Below are 16,560 nucleotides of genomic sequence, written 5' to 3' on the forward strand. Positions count from 1 at the left end.
CCAATTCCAAAGTACTTCTGTAAATGTACGAAGAGGAGACAGTAGCACAGTGCTAACTCCATGGGATTATTAATTGAGAGGCCCAGGTTAATTCTCTGGGGTCATGGATTCAAATCTAACCATGGCAGTTAGTGGAATTTAAATTCAGTTTTTTACATCTGAATTCATAGACCCATGGAATCCCTATAGTGCAAACAGAGGCCAATCGGCCCATCAAGTTTGCACCACAGAGCATCCTACCCTATCCCCATAACATTTAGCTTGGTTAACCACCTAGCCTACACATCCCTAGATACTAAGGGCAATTCAGCATGGCCAATCCAATCAAGTGGCGTATCTTTGGATTGTGGGAGAAATTAGAGCACCCAGAGGAAACCCACACAAAAAAAAGGGAAGACTGTCTGTGTAGTGTTTGCACAGTCAGTCGTCAGTACAAAAGTAACAAAATGAAAGAAAGGGCAAAAAAAAAGTCCAAGATCCATTTGTGGTACGAGACCTCTCCAAGCTTTGAAAGGGAACATGCTGGAAAGGAACTTATAAAATTAAATGTTGTTAAATGTAGATCACAAATCATATTGGAATTGAAAGTTATGATGAGCATGGCAGGTATTGATTGGCAGTATCAGTTTTTGCTGCACTTTGGATGCTGCCTGAACTGCTGTGCTCTTTCAGCACCACTGATCCAGAATCTGGTTTCCAGCATCTGCAGTCATTGTTTTTCCTTCGTAAAATCCATTCAGTTCAGTAATGCCCTTTTAGGGAGGAAATGTGACATCCTTTCTCAGTCTGGGCTACATATGATTCTAGATCCAAGGCAATAGGGCTTACCCTTGACTACCCTGTGAATTGGTATAGCAAGCTAATGGCAATTAGGGATTGTCAACAAATACTATCCTTGCCAGCAAGGCTGACATCTCCTGAATGGATTTTAAAAGTTGATAGATCACATATTGCTATCGGTACCATCTGCTACAAGGGTTGAACAAGAACCTTCAACGTGCCCCACATTACTTCCAAGGGATATAGGGGTCAGTGGAGTTTACAAAGTCCTGAAATAGTGAGTGTTCAGTTCCAGAGAGGAAGAGAAAACAAGCCGCAGTAATGTCACTTATGAGGGTAGAGAGCAGAAAAGGAAGAGTTGAAAAATGCAGGCTTAAAATAATAAAAAGTACAGATTAATCAGCAAGCAATGAGTGTGCAGACATGTTAGCCTTGTCACTGTGAAAGCTGTGGACACTGTCGTCATCTCCACAAAAGGAACTGACTCAAGGGATTGAACTGTCTATTCTTCTTCTCATTAACGTTTGTGAATCACACACACCACGGAGGACTCCCAAAGAGTACTTTGCCTGACACGAACAAGATCAACATAATAGTTAGAGAAGCTTTGAGAAGGTAAATAGAGAAAAAACACCTGGTCAGAGTCAAAGGCTACCTAATGTAAATAACAGATGGGCCGATGAGTGGCAGATGGAATCTAATTCAGATAAATGTGAGGTGCAGCATTTTGGAAAGGCAAATCAGGGCAGGACTGATACACTTAATGGTAAGGTCCTGGGGAGTGTTGCTGAACAAACAGACCTTGGAGTGCGGGTTCATAGTTCCTTCAAAGTGGAGACTCAGGTAGATAGGATAGTGAAGATGATGTTTGGTATGCTTTCTTTCTTGGTCAGAGTACTGAGTACACGAGTTGGGGAGGTCATGTTACAGCTGTACAGGACATTAGTTAGGTCACTTTTGGAATATTATGCGCAATTCTGGTCTCCCTCCTATCGAAACGATGTTGTAAAACTTGAAAGGGCTCAGAAAAGATCTACAAGGATGTTGCTAGAGTTAGAAAAGTTTCAGTTATAGGGAGAGGCTGAATAGGCTGGGGCTGGATCGCGGAGACTGAGGGACAGCCTTTTAGAGGTTTATAACATCATAAGAGGCATGGACAGGGTAAATAGACAAGGTCTTTTCCCTGGGGTGGGGGAGCCCATAACTAGAAGGCATAGATTCAGGTTGAGAGAGAAAACATTTCAAAGGGACCTAAGGGGGCAACATTTTCATACAGAGAGTGGCAAGTGTATGGAATGAGTTGCCAGACGCAGTGAAGGAGGCTGGTACAATTACAACATTTAAAAGGCATCTGGATGGGTATATGAATACAAAGGATTTACAGGGATATGGGTGAAGTGCTGGCAAATGGGACTAGATTAGTTCAGGATATCTGGTCAGCATGGATGAGTTGGACAGAAGGGTCTGTTTCTGTGCTGTACATCTCAATGACTCTAATTCAGTAAGGGAGGGTAGAAAATACAGACAGCAGTTTCGATGTGGAATGTCCTATGGGAAATAATGGAAAAAAAAAACAAATTGCTGTAGCATCTAAGATAAGGGGATAAAGTTTGAAAAATAAATTGGAAACAAAAAAACACAGCAGGCTGCAGAATGAGATTAAACTGGATAAATCTTCCAGAGAAATAAAACTAGAGATTTGCTGAATGAATATTGAATCAATGCTAGACACAGAAATTACAGCCCAACGTGTTAGGCTAGGATGTTGAGGGTTACAAGCAGACAACAAACTAGGTTACAGACCAACCATGACCTCCAGACTACAGCCACATGATTTAATTGAAATGGCAGAATAAGCTTTTAGGGTTGCATAGATTTCTAGTTACTGCTGACATCAATGATAAGAGGCAACCCAGGAATATGGTATTAAAGTCATTGATCAGCCATGACCAAGAATGGTGGTGCAGACTGGAGAATTGAATGGCTATTCCTTTTTCTGTGACCCTATAGCCTTTGCCAGTTCCTTGAAACATAGATCTGGCTTAACAGAATGGATTAAAAAAACCTGAAGAGTGGAAATCCATTTTAAAATAAGGGAAAATTGAAGGAGGCATTTGATGACATTCCAATATTTGATTGAATTAACTGGTTTATTCTTGCATCTGAATCAGAAGTACTGTGATCCTTGAGCTCTAAATCACTGGAACATGCAATTTAGGATGCAATTCAAAACAGTACCATATTATCAGAAGCAAACATCTCCGATATTAATCTTCCTGCTTGGGCAAGTGGAAAGCTAAAACTACAATGATAAAGGCTTATATTAAATCCAGAAGATGGTGATAAACTGACCTCTCCTTGTCAATTTAGACGGTTTTCAGACTACCATGCTGTTAAGTATATTGAAACAACTGGATGTGAAAATGGTCCTAACAGGGCGTACAAATAATCAAGAGGTTACAAATAAACTCCATTTAATCTTCAACAAACAGATTAGCTAGGCAATTAACGAGCTTGGTGTTTTTGGGACCTTATGTATAAAACAGTTGCCTGATTGCCACTATTTTGTTGGCAATAATAATTCAACAGCAGCAAGAGACGTATTAATCTGTGTCGAGAGTGTGGTGCTGGTAAAGCACAGCAGGTCAGGCAGCATCCGAGGAGCAGGAGAATCAATGTTGCGGGCATAAGCCCTTCATCAGGAAAGATGTTTCCTGATGAAGGGATTATGCCCAAAACATCAATTCTCCTGCTCCTCAGATGCTACCTGACCTGCTGTGCTTTTCCAGCACCACACTCGACTTTGATCTCCAGTATCTGCAGTCCTCACTTTCTACCAGGTATATTTACCTGACCTGCTAAATGTGATGAAACATCCAGAGGTGTTTCACTAGAGCATTATGAAGCAAAACTGAACATTGAGCCACACACAGGGCAACATTGAGAACAAATGGCCAATGGTTTGCCAAGGCAGATTTTAAGATGCTTTTCCAAAGAAGGAGGGTTTTTAGTAAGTGAATTCCAGAGTTTAGGCAACTGAAGACAGAACCAACACAGGTATTCACAATATCAGAATTAATGCAGATATTTTAGAGTATTGAGAGGTTCGAAGAGACTAGAGATAGGTAAAAGCGAGAACATTAGGATCTGAAAACAAGGTTTGGAACAAAAAATCCAGCTGTTGCTTGACTGGAAGTCAGTGTGTGTCAATGAACACAGGGGTGGCTTTTGCCCGAAACGTCGATTTTCCTGCTCCTTGGATGCTGCCTGAACTGCTGTGCTCTTCCAGCACCACTAATTCAGAATCTGGTTTCCAGCATCTGCAGTCATTGTTTTTACCCAATGAACACAAGGGTCATGGGTGAAAGAGACTTCCTGTAAGAAAGATGCTGCAAAACTGGGTTTAAAATAACCTCAAATTTAAGAGGGGTAGAATATGGGAGGTTGATCATTAGTGCGTTGGAATGGTTACTCTAATAGCAGTAAAAGACACAAATGAGACTTTCAGCAACTAATTAATTGAAGCAATGTTAGAATCTAGGGGTGTAATGAAGGTTGAAGTGGATGTTCTTAAATGGTGCTGTGAATATGGGGTCAGAAGTTCATCTCAACTTCAAGATACTACAATAAGCCTGCAAACAGACTGGTTCAGCGTCCAGATGATTGGTAGAGAGAGGAGCTTGCTGCAGGGATTAAACACAATGGCTGCAACATATTTACACTCCACCAGTTGTAACTTAGGAAGTCGAGACAAGAATACCTAATCTATAACTGGAAGCAGGAACTAAGACTGCAATTTAAAAGGACCTCAATTCAACACTCAAAAACTGGCATCCATAAGCAGCAGGGCCTGGTCGGCAGGACACAGTTAGTGCTTGAGTGTGTGATCTACTTTGATGAGAGACTAATACTATAGTATGCCATTTTGACCAGTATTAAAATGAACAAATAGGACATAAGTGGAACATTTTAAACGAGAAAATGAGAACAGAAAAAAAAACAAACACAGTCTGTTGCACAAAAAGTTTGAGAGAATGTGGACTGCACTTGGCCCCTTTGGCCCATCAGAAATCAGTGTTGGTTTAAATGGGAGATCAATTGGAGAAGGCAGACAAAAACTAGGATTAAGCCAAGAAAAGCTGCTGCTGTGGTCCAACAGCTTTAATATGACCACATACCATGCGGATCAATGGCACTGGCAAGGGAGGTAGGTTCGGGCTCATCAGAGCCTGTTCGCTCCAGGCTAGTGGCATCATTTTCTCAATGTACTTTTCAGCTTTTTTCTCTCTCTTCTTTGTCTCTTCAAGACTGAGGCAGTGGTGGTGAAGCCCAGAGCCTGGATTCGTGGCAGAGCCCAGAGCAAGGACTCCTGGCAGTGGCTGTACCCGGAACGAGATCTTCTGGCCATACTAGGCCCAGAGTCTGGACTCTTGGTGGCGTCAGCAGTACAGCCAAGGTGCCCGGGGGCATGGGCGCCATTTTTGCTGTTCCTGGAGTGGGACTCCTTGAGGACCGGAACACCTTGCAGAGATCTCACAGAAGCTGTGCTTGAGGCCCCAATTTCAACAGAAGGTGAACTCTTAAGTAATTTCTTTTTATCCTTATTATAACTCAAAATGATGGCTGATTGTGGTGACAAATCATTTTGCACAGTATCTTCAAGATATATGTGACAATGAATCATTCACTCATACAACTGCCTACTCATCGAAGAAGACTGATTGAATTCGCTGATAGAAAACTAATCAAGTTTACGTCAGAGTTATTTTAAACAAATAGAAATGGGGTGATTTAATCATTTTAAGGCAAAGTCAAATCAACACACTTGTTGGTCACAAATCTAAACTTATTAGGGGAAGCAGAAATATGTATTAAAGCATGATCTTGTTAAATGGTAGAGTAGGCTAAAAAGGCTTAATGCCCTACACCTACTCCTAATGGTTCTTGCAAGATTATTTTAATGCATTCATGAGATCTAGGTGTCACTGGCTGGGCCAGCATTTATTGACCAAGCAGGTTGCCATTGAGAAAATGGTGAACTGCATTCTTGAACCACTGCAGTCCATTTGGTTTAGACAGACTCACAATGCCTTTAATAATTGTCTCCTACAGTCCTCCCTTAGCTGATGAATCAGTATTCTCCCATGTTTAACAACACTTGGAGGAAGCACGGAGGGTCGCAATGATGCAGAATGTACTCTAGGTGGGGGATTTCAACATCCTGCTGAAAATGTGTTGCTGATTAAAGCACAGCAGGTTAGGCAGCATCCAAGGAACAGGAAATTCGACATTTCGGGCCAGAGCCCTTCATCAGGAATGAGGAGAATGTGCCAGGCAGGCTTAGATAAAAGGTAGGGAGGAGGGACTTGGGGGAGGGGCGATGGAGATGTGATAGGTGGAAAGAGGTCAAGGTGAGGGTGATAGGCCGGAGTGGGGTGGGGGCGGAGAGGTCAGGAAGAGGATTGCAGGTTAGGAGGGCGGTGCTGAGTTCAAGGGAATCGACTGAGACAAGGTTGGGGGGGGGGGGGGGGGGGTGGAGAAATGAGGAAACTGGAGAAATCTGAGTTCATCCCTTGTGGTTGGAGGGTTCCCAGGCGGAAGATGAGGCGCTCCTCCTCCAACCGTCGTGTTGTTATGTTCTGGCGATGGAGGAATCCAAGGACCTGCATGTCTTCGGTGGAGTGGGAGGGAGAGTTAAAGTGTTGAGCCACAGGGTGGTTGGGTTGGTTGGTCCGGGCATTCCAGAGGTGTTCCCTGAAGCGTTCTGCAAGTAGGTGGCCCGTCTCCCCAATATAGAGGAGGCCACATCGGGTGCAGCGGATGCAATAGATGATGTGTGTGGAGGTGCAGGTGAATTTGTGGCGGATATGGAAGGATCCCTTGGGGCCTTGGAGAGAAGTAAGGGAGGTGATGTGGGCGCAAGTTTTGCATTTCCTGCTGTTGCAGGGGAAGGTGCCAGGAGTGGAGGTTGGGTTGGTGGGGGGTGTGGACCTGACGAGGGAGTCACGAAGGGAGTGGTCTTTGTGGAACGCTGATAGTGGAGGGGAGGGAAATATATCCCTGGTGGTGGGGTCTGTTTGGAGTTGGCGGAAATGACGGCGGATGATACGCTGTATGCGGAGGTTGGTGGGGTGGTAGGTGAGAACCAGTGGGGTTCTGTCTTGGTGGCGGTTGGAGGGGCGGGGCTCAAGGGCGGAGGAGCGGGAAGTGGAGGAGATGCAGTGGAGGGCATCGTTGATCACGTCTGGGGCGAATCTGCGGTCCTTGAAGAAGGAGGCCATCTGGGCTATACAGTATTGGAACTGGTCCTCCTGGGAGCAGATGCGGTGGAGATGAAGGAATTGGGAATATGGGATGGAGCTTTTACAGGGGGCAGGGTGGGATGAGGTGTAGTCCAGGTAGCTGTGGGAGTCAGTCGGTTTATAGTAGATGTCTGTGTTGAGTCGGTCGCCCGAGATAGAAATGGAAAGGTCTAGGAAGGGGAGGGAGGAGTCTGAGACGGTCCAGGTGAATTTGAGGTCGGGATGGAAGGTGTTGGTAAAGTTGATGAACTGTTCAACTTCCTCGTGGGAGCATGGGGCAGCGCCGATACAGTCATCGATGTAGCGGAGGAAAAGGTGGGGGTGGTGCCAGTGTGGTTGCAGAAGATGGACTGTTCCACATATCCTACGAAGAGACAGGCATAGCTGGGGCCCATGCGGGTGCCCATGGCAACTCCTTTAGTTTGGAGGAAGTGGGAGGATTGGAAAGAGAAGTTATTCAGGGTGAGGACCAGTTCAGTCAGTCGAAGGAGGGTGTCAGTGGAAGGGTACTGGTTGGTGCGGCGGGAAAGGAAGAAGCGGAGGTCTTTGAGTCCTTCATGATGGGGGATGGAGGTGTACAGGGACTGGATGTCCATCGTGAAGATAAGGCGTTGGGGACCGGGGAAGCGAAAATCATGGAGGAGGTGGAGGGCGTGGGTGGTGTCCCGAACGTAGGTGGGGATTTCAACATCCACTAAGAGTGGCTTGGCAGCAGCACTATTGATCAAGTTGGTCGTGTCCGACAGGACATAATTGCTAGACCGGGTCAGCGGCAGGTGATGAAGGAACTAACATAGAACAATACAGCATAGAACAGGCTCTTCGGCCCTCGATGTTGTGCCAAGCTGTGAACTATTCTCAGCTCGTCCCCCTACACTATCCCAAAATCATCCATGTGCTTATCTAAGCACTGTTTAAATCTCCCTAACGTGGCTGAGTTGACGACATTAGCAGGTAGGGCATTCCACACCCTGATCATACTCTGTGTAAAGAACCTGCCTCTGACATCTGTCTTAAATCTATCACCCCTCAATTTGTAGTTATGCTCTCTCGTACACGCTGACGTCATCATCCTAGGAAAATGACTTTCACTGTCTACCCTATCTAATCCTCTGATCATCTTGTATGTCTCTATCAAATCCCCTCTTAGCCTTCTTCTTGCCAATGAGAACAGGTTCAAGTCTCTCAGCCTTTCCTCATAAGACCTTCCCTCCAGACCAGGTAACCCCCTGGTAAATCTCCTCTGCACCTTTTCCAATGCTTCCACATCCTTCCCAAAATATGGGGACCAGAACTGTACACAATATTCCAAGTGTGGCCACACCAGCATTTTGTATAGTTGCAGCATGATATTCCGGCTCCGGAACTCAATCCCTCCACGAATGAAACCTAACACACCATATGCCTTCTTAACAGCATTATCCACCTGGGTAGCAACTTTCAGGGATCTATGTACATGAACTCCAAGATCCCTCTGCACACTCACACTACCAAGAATCTTTCCATCGACCCAATACTCTACCTTCCTGTTATTCTTCCCAAAGTGCATCACCTCACATTTAGCTGCACTGAACTCCATTTGCCACCTCTCAGCCCAATTCTGCAGTTTATCCAAGTCCCCCTGCAACCTGTAACATTCTTCCACACTGTCCACTACTCCACCGACCTTAGTGTCGTCCGCAAATTTATTAATCCATCCACCTATGCCTGCATCTAAGTCATTTATAAAAATGACAATCAGCAGTGGTCTCAAAACAGATCCTTGTGGAACACCACTAGGAACCAAACTCCAGGCTGAATATTTTCCATCAACCGCCACTCGCTGTCTTCTTTCAGAAAGCCAGTTTCCAATCCAAACTGCTAAATCATCCTCAATTCCATGCCTCTGTATTTTTTCCAACAGCCTAACAATAAAAGGAAAAAACATACTTGACCTCATCCTAAGCAATCTGCATGACAATATCAGTAAGGGTAACCATCACGGAGTCCTTGTGGAGAGAAGCCCCGAATTCACATGAAGAATACCCTCCATTGTGCTTGTGGCACTATCACTTTGCTAAATGGGGTAGATAGCAAACTGGTCCAGCAACTCAAGACCGGGCATCCACGAGGTGCTGTGGCCATCAAAAACAGCAATGTTGTACTCCTGCAGTACCTGCAACCCTCATAGCCTGACAGATCCCCAGCTCAACCATTACCATCAAACCATGGGATCAACCCTGGTTAAATGGAGAGTGCATGACAGTCTGCCAGGAGCATCACCAGGCAAACCTGAAAATGAGGTGTCAGCCTGGTGAAGCTACCAAACAGGACTATTTGCATGCCAAACAGCAAGTGATAGACACAGCTAAACGATCATACAACCAATGGTGCAGATCTAAGCTCTGGAGGCCTGCCACATCCAGTCGTGAATGGTGGAGGAGAAAGCTCCACAAACATCCCCATCCTCAACGATGGGGTAGCCTAACACAGTGTAAACGATTGCTCTCATGAAGAGTCATCTAGACTCAAAATGTTACCTTACTCTCTCTCCATGGAAGCTGCCTGACCCGCTCGGACTTCTAGCATTTTCTGTTTTCAAGGCTAAGGCTGAAGCATACAGACAGAACTACTGAGTCCTTGATGCATCTCAGTCTTCTCCAGTGGTCCCCAGCATCACAGATATCAGTCTTCAGCCAGTTCTAGTCACTCAAGGCGATATCAAGAAATGGGTGAAGACATTGGATACTTTTTATTGTTTTTAACTTATTCATGGGATGAAGACACTTCTGGCTAGGCCAACATTTATGGACCATCCCTATATGCCTAGAGGGCAGTTCAGAGTCAACCACATTGCTGTTGATCTGGAGTCACATGTACACCAGACCAGGTAAGGATAACCGTTTCCTTGCCTAAAAGGACATTATAGTGAACCAGATGGGTTTTTCCTGACAACAAAGATTCCATGGTCATCATTAGTGCCTTTATTCAAGATTTTAACTATATTTAAATTCCACCCTTAGCTGTGGTGGGATTCAATTCCGAGTGCCCAGAAATACCTGGGTCTCAGGATTAGTAGTCCATAATAATGCCATTAGGCCACCACCTCTCCTATGATACTGCGAAGGCTATGGGTTCTGAGAACATTCCAGTAATAGTACTTCAGAACATGCCACTCCCCTAGCCAAGCTGTTCCAGTACAATTATAACTCTGGCATCTACCTGACAAAGTTGAAAATTGCCCATTCGCACACACTGTACATAAAAAGCAGGACAAATTCAACATGGCCAGTTATCACCCCATCAGTCTACTCTTGATCATTAGTAAAGTGATGGAGGGTGTCATCAACAGTGCTATCAAGCAACATCTGCTCAGTGACGCCCAGTTTGGTTTCCACAAGGACCACTCAACTCCTGACTTCAATACAGCCTTGGTTCAAACATGGACAAAAGAATTGAATTCCAAAGGTGAGGCAAGAGTGACAATCCTGACATCATCGCCACATTAGACCAGGCATGGCATAATGAAGCCCTAGCAATATTGGAATCAATGGTTATCAGTGGCAAATTGTCTACTGGTTGGAGTCATACCTAGCACATAGGAAAATGGTTGTGGATTTTGGAGGTCCATCATCTCTTCTGCAGAAGATCTCTGCAGGAGTTCCTCAGGCTCAAACATCTTCAGGTGCTTCCTTAAATGACCTTTCCCCCATCATAGGGTCAGAAGTGGGGATGTTTGTTGACAATTTCACAAAAGTTCAACAACATTCACTTCTGCTCAGATAACAAACCTGTCCATGTTCAAATGCAGCAAGATCTGGACAATATCCAAGCTTGGGCTGAGAAGTGGCAAGTAACATTCACACAAATGCCAGATAATGACTCTCACCAATAAGAGATAATTGAATCACTATCCCTTGACATTCAATGGTGTTGCCATCACTAAATCCCCCACGATGAAAATCCTGCAGGTCACCATTCGTCAGAAACTCAACTGGACTCACCACATAAACACAGTGGCTCCAAAAGCAGATTAGAGGCTATGAATACTGCAGCAAGTAACACGCTGACTCTCCAAAGTCTGTCCACCATCTATAAGGCAGAAATCATGAATGTGATGGAATACTTCCCACTTACCTGGATTGGTACAGCTCCAACAACACTCAAGAAGCTTGACACCATCCAGGACAAAGCAGCCCAATTGCTTAGCACCACATCCACAAAAACCCACTCCCTCCAGCATGGATGCTGAGTCGCAGCAGTATGTACAACCGACAAGATGCACTGCAGAAATTCATCAAAGATCCTTAGACAGCACCTTTCAAATCTGTGACCAGGGGCACAGATCATCACCTTCAAGTTCCCCTCCAAGCCACTCATCATCCCAAGTTGGAAATATATCACTGTTCCTTCTCAGTCGCTCGGGAGGGAATTCCAGAATTCTGACTCAATGCCATTGTGGGTCAGCCCACAGAAGGTGTACTGCAGGAATTCAAGAAAGCAGCTCACCACCACCTTCTTAAGAGCAACTAGAGATGGGCAATAAATGCTGGTCAGCCAATACACCCACATCTGACAAAAGAAAATTGATTTTGCCAGCCACAATATCAGGTTGGCAAGTGGTTTGGAGGGGAACTTGCACGTGTGTTTATGGCATTCCCATGCACCTGCCTCTCTTGTCTAAATCAAAGCAGTCATGGGTTTGGAAGGTGCTTGTGAAGGAGGCTTGGTTAAATTTTGCAGATCAGCAGCTGTAGATCACAACAGATTTGACATAACATGCAATTTCCATTTCTGGATGCAAATCACATTCTATCTTCAATAATCCAGCTCTCGGGACAAATATTGGCACCTGTTCCTAATGTCAAGACTTAACTGGGAAAAGTGCACTGACAACAGAGCCCCACTGTTCCACAAACCATCATAAAATATGGAAAATACCAATGAGACCACATCAATGATTAATTTACTTCACTGACTGCTATTTAGGATAAAACAATTCACACCAGGATTCATCATTAACCTAAAATGACTACTTATTGGAAGCACATTTTATTTTAACAGGAAAAAAAGGATTGATAATCTCTACTATGCAACTCAAAATATGCCCATTAAAGACTCCAAATACACACACATTAATTCACAATTGTGGACAGTTTGAGATATTATGGGTGTAAAAAATATAGACAGGGAATAAAACTTCGTACATCACAAGTCCAGGTCACAAGAGTAGTAAATTGTGTCTCAGTTAGTTTTGATGACACACTGTTGACTATAAAGTGATTGTTCTTCATTTCAATAATCGATTGGGTGGATTCAGGTCTTATCTTGTTAGAATTCTTTTAGGCTTCCCTGGTTTTCTCACCCACATGAAGCAAGATGTTTTCAATTCAAAGGCTCTGGATGTCTCCGGCTTTTCTGAACTTAGAGTTTAGTAAATTGCTGCTGAACCGATCTGAGTCTTTGGGCAGTCCTTCATGAACTGAAAAATTCTTGGTCCCTTTGACTCAATTAAATATCAATCTTGCTGGAAGAGCAACAATTCCTTGCACAACTAAAAATGGCCACTACATGACTTCTCCAAGTTGCAAAACATTTCTGGTATTTTAGTTAGATGTCGATCCAACTTCTATTCCAGTTTATAGTTGAAAAGGGAAAATATTTGCTCCTTTATATTGCAGTTGTACCTCTTAGCTTGAAACATCTAAATGTTTGGAGATAGTGAAGGGAATAGTGTTGACACTTCCAAAATATTGACTGGGAAGTGAACAGAAGTGCCCAGAAAATAAAAATGATCCCTGTAAATTTTTTAAAATACAATATCTACCTTACTTCATTTTGCATATTCCATGTTCAGAAAACATCTCAAAGTGCTTCACAGGAACAAATCCAAGAAAAATAAACACAGTCAAAGAGAAAAATATTAGGACAGCTGATTAAAAGCTTGGTCAACAGTATAAGCTTTTAATAACATCTTAGAAGAGAGAAAGGTGGAGTTTTTAGGGAGGGAATTTCAGAAGTTAAAGCCAAGACAGTGAAAAAGCACGGCACCAAGAGGAGGGACAAAAGTGATGGAAGCTGCACAAGAGGCCAGAATTGGAGGAATGCAGCATTCTGACAGATTGGGAAGGGCAAAGCAATTATACACTAGAGGGATAAATCAAAGTAGTGAGGAGCAGTGATGCTATGGAGGGGTATCACATTTCAGCTAAAAGGTCAGATTGTGAAGTAGACTGCATGATGAGAGTTTGGAACCCCTCAACATTGACGTTTATACAGAAGTGCAAGTCTACCCTTTGCTCACGAAATTACGCTGAAAAAAATGTGCAGTATCCTGTGAATATTCACCATCATTAATGTTTTACAAAGTTTAGATTCCTCAGCACCTCTCATTTCAGGATTATAGCTGAATTGACCTCCCTAAGTACCAAACATTAAGCATCGAATCTGCGACATATTGACTTCTGAAAAATCTACTATTTATAATGCCAGTGACACATTGTAAGTATACAAGCTTCCTCCCAGAGCTGACTAGGTGAAACATCTGCATGTTACTCAGTTATACCTAGATTCGCGTTCTGATCTATGCTGAGGACAGATGCAATGACAATATTAGAACTACTATTTGTGGAATTATCTTCCCCAGTTATCTTATTGATTGACAGAGCAAGCTTGAGGGCTCAAGCAACCCATGTCCCATTTTCCCACAATTTCTAATCTTCCTTTCTATCAAGCAATCCAGTATTGACCGACACACTCTCCCGGCAGCCAAGTGAACAAAGTGCCAAAGATCTGCTGACACCCCGTAGACATGTACCTCAAAATGAATCAGCATATCTAACTGAGATGGGTGGAGCAGAAAGAATTAGGAAATGTACAATAATCTGATAATAATAACCGCAGCAGCATCTGCTTATGAATAACATCCTCTGTGAGATCTGTAGAATATTTCTTCCTTGTTGCTATTCAACACTATCAATTTTGGACATTCAAATCTCCACCTCTGTTCATTTCCAATACTTCACAGCTCACATACAGACCAGGTACTGAGCCTGCCATTCCTCACACAAACACTTAGACTTTTAACACCCAGACTTGTCACTAAGTCACCTCTGAAACTCTCAATCGCCACTACTGTATATAGAAGGACAGCAGAGACGCAGGAAAACCATCATAGGATTAGACAGGATATAACAGACATAGAAACAGACCAATTAGCCCAACCAACCCATGCCAATGTTTAATTATTGAGTCCTCATCCCTCTTTCCACAGTTAAGATTGTAACCCTTCTTCCTCATTTGTCTAGTTTCCCCTAAATGCAGCCACAATTTCAACTGCTCCCTATGCTGATAGTTTCCACATTCTTCACCATATGCTCAAAGTCATCACCATACTCCATCTTGGAAACACTGTCACTGGATCAAAATTCTGGAGCTCCCTGCCTGATAGAACTGTAGGAGTGCTTTTGCCATCTAGCCGACTGCAGCAATTCAAGAAAGCATCAATTCAGCCTCCATACATTGAAGTATAGAAGAATGAAAGAAGATCTAATTGAACCATGTAGAATTCTAATTAGGCTAGACAGACAATGCAGGGAGAATGTTTCCCTTGGTTAGAGAGTCTAGAACCAGGGTCACAGTCTCAAGGTAAATTATGAATTGATAAAATATGGAGCTGGAAAAGGCACAGCAGGTCAAGCAGCATCAGAAGAGCAGGAGAGTCGACATTTTGGTCAGGACTCTTCACCTTGATTAAGGATGCTGTGATGCTCTGACGCTGCTTGACCTGCTGTGCCTTTCCAGCTCCACATTTTATTGACTCTAACTTTCCAGCATCTGCAGTCCTCACGATCTGCAAGGTAGGTCATTCATGACTAAGATGCACAAACATTTCTTCACACAGAGTCAGCTTGTGGAATTCTCTGGGCCAGATGCTTGGCAGATAGGACCAGATTGGGTTGGGATATCTGGTCGGCATGGGCAAGTTAGACCAAAGGGTCTGTTTCCGTGCTGTACATCTCTATGACTCTAAAAGGCTGTGGAGACAAGTCTCTGAGCGTCTCGATTATTGAGATTGATTAATGTTTAGATATTAAAAGCATTAAGGGTAATGCAGAGAAAACAGGAATTCAGGGTTGAGATAGAGGATCAGGTGAATAACAGAGCAGAGTCAAAGGGCCAAATGGCCTGGTCCAGCTCCTGGTTTGTGTTTTCTATGTTTCACTCAAGAGCAACTGGTGCGGGGGTGGGGGGGGGAGGTGAAGCAAACCACACAAGAGAAAAATCACTCACTTTGCCAGGGTGCCTACAAACCTACAGCCAACCAATAATTAATACCTCCCAATTTATTATGCCTACTCAGCCTGGCAGGGGCATTCTAGCCCATGTCAACCTGTTGAAATGACAACTGCAAAACGATAGAGTGGGAGAGAAGAGTCTGATGACAAGGGCGAGGATTTGATGGCCAGAGTAGGAGGAGGAAGGTTGATGAAGGGTGAGGGTGGAAGTTGATGACCAGGAGGAGGGAGAGAGGGGGTGACATGGGACGGGTGGAGATCGAGGGTTTGGGCACAAGGGGCCAGGGTTTGTAGGTAACCAGAGGGTGGGGGACAGTCGGTTTTTGAGCTATCCCGCGGGGCCCCGACTCCCGGCTTGAGCCGCACCCACAGCGGGGCCTAGACAAGGCGGGCACTGCCGCCCCCTATCCCCGGGCCTACACCGAGACTCCAGAGCCGCCGGCCCGACGCCTCATCGCAGCACAGCCCCCCGCCCGCCTCAGGACGGACACACACGAGAAACAGGCCTGTTATACACGCAAGGGCAGTCTGCACTCCAGCTCCGGTTCCCGTTCTCACTTACCACCCCCGTTACCCGGTGCTCGGTCCCCGATCTCACTCAACTCGCCACCATCCGCCACTGACTCACACCCGCCCCCAGGCCGAGCGGCTCCTGTCAGTCAGCAAACCCCGCCCCCAGGCCGAGCGGCTCCTGTCAATCAGCAAACTCCGCCCCCAAACGTGCGGCCCCTGTCAGTCAGCAAACCCCGCCCCCAGGCCGAGGGTCCTGTCAGTCAGCAAACCCCGCCCCCAGGCCGAGCGGCTCCTGTCAATCAGCAAACCCCGCCCCCAGGCCGAGCGGCTCCTGTCAGTCAGCAAACCCCGCCCCCAGGCCGAGCGGCCCCTGTCAGTCAGCAAACCCCGCCCCCAGGCCGAGCGGCTCCTGTCAATCAGCAAACCCCGCCCCCAGGCCGAGCGGCTCCTGTCAATCAGCAAACCCCGCCCCCAGGCCGAGCGGCTCCTGTCCGTCAGAAAACCCCGCCCCCAGGAATAGCGGCTCCTGTCAGTCAGCAAACCCCGCCCCCAGACTGAGCGGCCCCTGTCAATCAGCAAACCCCGCCCCCAGCCGGAGCGGCCCCTGTCAATCGAGTAAAAAGTGAGGTCTGCAGATGCTGGAGATCAGAGCTGAAAATGTGTTAAAATCTTCGAGTAAAATTGCTTAT

General features: G+C 45.1%; 1 protein-coding gene across 3 annotated transcripts in view; it reads right to left on the reverse strand.

Moving 5' to 3' along the window:
• Positions 1-16,005, reverse strand: part of usp33 (ubiquitin specific peptidase 33) — a 94,409-nt gene extending 78,404 nt beyond the window's left edge. Inside the window, exon 1 of one of the 3 annotated variants that reach the window (XM_060830628.1) lies at positions 15,921-16,005. The gene's annotated coding sequence lies outside the window, so the exon portion shown is untranslated. The remainder of the gene's footprint in view (positions 1-15,920) is intronic. The other 2 variants (XM_060830627.1, XM_060830629.1) reach the window with 2 other exon arrangements.
• Positions 16,006-16,560: the final 555 nt, after the last annotated feature.

This window comes from Hemiscyllium ocellatum, chromosome 9 (genome assembly GCF_020745735.1).
Source record: "Hemiscyllium ocellatum isolate sHemOce1 chromosome 9, sHemOce1.pat.X.cur, whole genome shotgun sequence".
In the NCBI taxonomy this organism is placed as follows: Eukaryota; Metazoa; Chordata; class Chondrichthyes; order Orectolobiformes; family Hemiscylliidae; genus Hemiscyllium; species Hemiscyllium ocellatum.